Consider the following 6,370-nt stretch of genomic DNA (forward strand, 5'->3'; position numbering starts at 1 on the left):
ACCCTAGAGCCTTTTTCATTGATCCTCTTTTCATTCAATATTCATTCAGCCATCATCATTCACATATCCTCCCTAAGCCGCAACCATTCACTGAATTCTCTCCCTAAGCCGTCACTCCCATCAACCACAAAACCTAACAGCTGCAGCCACCCATTGATCCTTTCCATTCAATCCGTGCATTCCCCTTCCATTCCAGCCACTCCCCACCATTGCCGCAGCACTACCAACCCTTCCAGCCACCTTCCACACCTCCATACACCTTCCTACCACCTTGCCGCACCACCACACTTCCCTAAACCCATTCCCAAACCAGAAAATCATCCAAAAACCACCCACACCATCTCTGCCGCAGCAAGGAGAAGAAGAAAGAGGAGCTTAGACGCGCAGAAATTCAAGTGGATTTGTTGGGCGTTTTAGGTGTAATCAATATTTTGTTCTTTATGTTTAATTTCAATTTTGTTTCTCTTTCTGTGAACATGAGAGGGTAAACCCCCTAGTTAGCTAGGGGGTGATTCGAAACCATGATTATATATGTGAAATAAGTTGATTACTTCCAGTTATCGTTGCATAAGTCTTGAATACAATTTGCTTAACCGTTTGATTTAGAACTTATTCTTGTATGTTGATTGAGAGTGCACGCTTAATTTGCATGCTTGAATTTGGTGCTAGGATATAGGTTTGTTTCACCTAATCGTTATGAATTTATATTCACAAGTAGTGAAGGTTGCTAGTCACGATCATGTTAAGTAGATTCCTGGCAAGCGTATCATGCTTTTCATAGTTACAAATGCCTTGTCGATGCTTATGATTTCCAAAGAACGTAATGATTCTAACTTATGTCTTTATCATGCTGTTCATATAGAGAATTTGTTAGGAATAATTTGTTTGCGATGCATATTCATCCAATTCAATGATTCTAGGGAAATCTGAAGGTTAATTTAAGCGGACCTAATTAACTTGGAGTGTCGAGGTTCATAACTTATTGGATTGATAATTGGAAATTGATTTACGTTGCATATATTTCATGTGTGGAGAAGAATCCCTTAGCTATTCCATCATCCATTGATTCATCACAATTTTGTCTTACAATCTGTTTTCTTTACAATCTGCCCATTTAGTTTAAATTCGTCCAACCACAATCCCCCCCATACTTTGTTGAGTCTTAGTCATTCAAATCTGTTTTGAGTCATAGTAGTCTTGTTAAGAGTCTTTAAGTTTAGTTTTTGTGTTTTTAAGTCATTTCAAATTAGATTAGCACCCCTAGTTAATCCCCGGTTAGAACGATCCCTACTTACTTCATTACTACAACCGTCACAAATAGGGTTTAATTTGTGTGTCAAGTTAATTTTCACATTAAAGCCTATAAAGATACGATTTTTGCAAGGAAGCTAGGTACATTCTAAACTTATTGTATGTGAAGATTTGTATGATCAAATTTGTGATTAATGTAATTGGGTTTTATTGAATTTTTGATGATTTTAAAGAATTTTTCGTTTAAATTTGTGTGGGTTTTTTCATTTATATTGTGGGTTGTGGAGAATTGTTAGTCAAATTTATGGGTTCTTTTAATGCGATTTTATGTGAGATTAATCAACTGCAATGTCGGATATGATAATGGGTGGGCACATATTCGTATGTTTTCCAAAATCTGAATGATTTTATTTGTTTGTCTTTTTCTGGGTTTGTCTGCTATGGCTATTATGAGTTTCTGGCTTTCTTCATGTTTCAGGCAGTTGTTGTTGGAAAATTTAATACATTAAATTATTAATTCAATGAAAATTAGAAGTGGAGTCTTTTGGTAGAAAGATATGTCTACTTAAATGAAGTGTTGCAACTTTTTACTCTTCATTAATAGTCACATACTTTCCAAAGAGGTATCTCACATTCTATAAATAGAGAAGCCCCCTATAATCACAAAATAACTTTTCGTCATAAATAATGCATTAAATATTAGAGAGTCTCATTGAGTTCATATGAGAAAGTTTTCAACACAATCGTGGTTCATGTAGCCTTGTGATTTGGAGTGCTACTATTATAAGGACATGATCGTTGTATCTTGGGATACATGCACCGATCAACCATGAACACTGTAGTGGGGCGTAAACTTGTCTTAAGGACAAAGTGTCCAACACTTACCTCGACCGTATTTTCTAGATTTTTCAAATCCATTATATCATGTTCATTTAACATTAGTTACTCATGTGCATGCATTACTTTGACATATAAGTGCATCAATTATTTCTTGATTTTTCATGTGATTTAATATAGCAAGAAAGGGTTTACGTTTTGATTGAAAAGTTTTGGTTTGGTTGCTATAATTTTGTCATCACTTCCGAATTGGCATTAATTACATAAGTGGTTGTTGACAACATGTTCTCTATTCATACATGTATTGTTTCCAAGAAGATACCAACTATATATATATATATATATATATATATGTGTGTGTGTGTGTGTGTGTGTGTGTGTTAATTTTGTGGTTTTACATATGCTTAATGTCATATATATGAAGTGATTCATGATTTCATATACTGTTAGTGAATTTAATTAAGATTTGATTGGATTCAAAATAAGAAATAGTGGAGCATGCATGACACTTCTTTTGTCTTGTATACAAGTGACAATGATGTATATAATCTTGTGCTAGTTGAAAAACGGTTATTTCCTTAAGAGTACTCAAAAGGAAAAGTTATTTGGTGCAACCATTATTGTAATAAGACATCTTCTCTACTTATATTGGTTCAAAAGTATAATAATTCTCGTGAATGCATATGAGATGTGATTTTCTTTTTGTTATAAAGAATTTGTAGTTTGTCTAAGAAAGTTGTTAAATTTTCTGCAAACCTCCATGAAGAGTTGCGACCCTTCATGAAAAGGTGATATGGCGCAAACAAGAAGAAACGGTTTCAATTTTGAAAAGTAACGATTATCGCCTGATAACAAAACTAAGACGAAGCAAATCTTTCTATTAGGAAAGTAACATTCCCTGCCTGGAAAAACCAAGCCCTACACAATGATTAGTCTTCTGCATGCAAATACAGATGCTTTCATTTTATGAAAGCAAATGGCAGAGTCATGGTAGGTTTGGTTGGAGAATGGAAACACTCTGTTTAGCATCTATTGGTGAAAGGTGCCTTGATATGTATATTTGCTTGATGAGTATATTAACGTTGCAAATATATGTGAAGGCAAAAGAAGTATTCCCACAAAGGGAAGAAACTTCAAATCATGTTGGGTTTGATAATTAGAAGCCTAATTGAGGAGACAAGTGCATCTCCTTAGAAAGGACTTGTGAGGCTTGAAAGCCTAATAGTAAAGATAGATAACGAAACAGTACCTTCATTGGCACCTACTTCTTAAGTATGATGAATGAGTAATTGATAGCAGTAAAAAGCAACCACAATGTGAGGGAATTGTGGGGCTAGCTTAGCTATTTTTGAGAAATGGAATAAACTTAAAAAGAATGTAAAAGTAATTTGTTTCTAGAAAGAGATAACGATTATCTCTTATAACTGAAGTTTTAAGGTATTGAAAGGTTGGAGATCTTCTAGCAAATACCTTAAATGTGGGGGAATTTACCCAAGTGTTAGTAAATTACTTATCAAATCTGAACACATATTTGGAGGAATTACATTGGGAAACAACTACTCTCGAATGAAATATAATTTCATAAATGGAAGTGCGCACCATAAGTGATAGTCATCAACCTAGTGGATCCAATTAATTAAAGGTTTGACCAGAGAATAAGTTGTGTCATTGAGGGGAATGGGTTAAAAGCCTACATCTTTAAGAATCGCCATAATGGCAACCTAACCTAGCTGATTGGAGATCTCAAGATCTAGGTTCAAAGTGACAGCTGAATTGTGGATGATTCAATAGAAGCACTGTGGAGATAATCTCCTACCCATGTCCTATGATGAAACAGTGTTATTTGCAGCGTATTTAGGTAAACTCTGCTTTTAATGATTCCTATACTTGGAAATACCAAGTGGGGTATTGCAAGATACTCTTAATGGGAAGTCACCTATCTTGAGTGAAGAATGGGGCTGTTCTTGTGAGAATTTTTTGAAGGGCTTAGTTCTCTAAAAGCACTCATGAGAAACCAAGAATTGTTCAGGGCCAAAATAAATATAACCAAGCAACCACAGGGTGTTTGGAAGGGTATTGTGTGATTACTATTATCTTGGTTTACACAAACAGCTAAGCAGTTCAAGACATCGCGTTCACTGATTAGTCAAGTGATAACTCATATATTTCATACATTTATACCATCCATTCCTAGTCCCTTTGTGATATTTTTGAGTTAAACTAGTTACATTTTACCCTCTTTTGTGTTAGTGTGCAACTAATCGAATTTTGGAGCTCAGTTGAGGACAAAGAAGGCAAAATGGTGCTAAAAGTGGAGAATTAAATAAGGATGTTGATGTAGACAAAGAATTAAAAGTGGAAACTGAATATGGTGATGAATATGATTCTTTATAAGATCAATAACAACAAAAAAATGTGGGAATTAAATGCCCAATTACTGGAATGTATTGGCAATCTATAACAGCTCTTTAACACCATAAAACCTAGCCTTTTAGCCACTTTTACATACACCTTTCATTCTAAGCGAATTTCACAACTCCAGACACTATTTTTCTCTCTTTTCATCCACACTCAAATCTCCACTCGTTCTATACTCTCCAACATCATCGAAGACTCATCCCGACAGCCTGTTCTTGGAGAAGTTCAACATCAGAATTGCTTCAAGGGTTTCCTCTCTCTTTGATTTATTTTCACTCATGTTGTGTATTTCCAATTTCATCTCTGTGAACATGATGTGTAACTAAATTCATAGCTAGGGATTTCGATGTAGTCTTGCACAATTGATCCATGTTTTTATGTTAAAATATTCAATTCATCAATCTTTCTCTTGTTTCATTCACTGAATCTTTTGTTAAATTTGTTTGTTAATTTTAATGATTGATCACCATTAGGATTTCTTACAGATCATTTGATCAAGATTATAGTAAACATCATGGTTAATCTTGGTAGACATGTGAATGAATGAAAATAATGCTATGCAAACATCCTGCCATGTATTTTCTTTGGTTCTTTAATGTTTTCTTGCATGCTAAAGACTCTTAATTTGGAACCGAAGTTGAACATCCCAATTAGGTTATAGATTAGGAGAATTTGATCAAAGCCACACATCATATGGCTGATCATATATATGTAAAACAGACTTTGGAAACAGGTTGGTAATTGAATACGGTTTAACTTCATAAACATGGAATTGGTTTTGTAATGGTGAACTCGAAATCCCTGGACCCATCCTCATCGTTTCTTAATCAACATATCATTCGTTGTTACATTTTTCTTGCATTTTTAGTTATTCTCATTAACAGCACACAATCTACATTTAATTTGTTATTTTCATTGTTTAGTTAGGGTTCTTTCAAGGCTAGTAATTTGTAGAGGTTTAATCAGTCCCTGTGGTTCAACACCCTTACTTGTGCCATTATACTAACCATATATTGCACTCGGAAGGAACACAACAAAATTATGGCGCCGTTGCTGGGGATTGATTTCAGCCCCCTATAATTGCTTGTTCTTCAAACCCTATTTATTTTCATTTTCAGTTTAGATTTCTAAATTTCATTTATGTTCTTTCTATTTCTCAGGTAGTATATGTCCGACAAACTTGTTGATATAGGCCAAACACTTGAACGTATAAAGAGCAATACTTTTGAGAACTTTCTATCAACTAGTGCTCAAATTAACCGTGAAGAAGAGGACGAACAATCTTCTAGATCAGCAAGTATAGGTGCTTATTGATGTGATATATAATAGCACTCAAATTAAACCCTCTTATTGATAATTGTAGTAAAGATGTAAGTAGGGATCGTTCTAGGATGGGGATTAGGAGGGACTGCTAATCTATTCTAAACTAACATAAAAACACAAAACTAGGCTTAAAAACACTTAACTAGACTCAAAGAACTCAAAACAAACTAAAAAGACTCAAAACAACACAAAACAATCAAATAGACTCAAACAGACTCTAGGACTTACTTTGGACGAAAATTGAATTGGTTTTGACTCAAAACACTTAAAAACACAAATTAGGATAGATTCTAACCAGTTTGACACAACAAAGTAAAGGGGATTGGGTTTTTGACGAATTTGAAGTAAAAACAAGTAAATTGCAGAAACTAAGTAAAGGAATACGAATTTGGGTGAATTGATGGGTGATTAGCTAGCTAGAGGGTCATTCTCCACACATGACATACCTGCATACAAATTGATTTCCAGTTGCTTTTTCAATAAACCATGAACCTCAATAGCCCAGATTAACCGTGACATCACTAATTAACCCTCAAATTTT

This window comes from Pyrus communis, chromosome 17, assembly GCF_041283825.1.
Source record: "Pyrus communis isolate YQ-2024b chromosome 17, ASM4128382v1, whole genome shotgun sequence".
Classification (NCBI taxonomy): Eukaryota; Viridiplantae; Streptophyta; class Magnoliopsida; order Rosales; family Rosaceae; genus Pyrus; species Pyrus communis.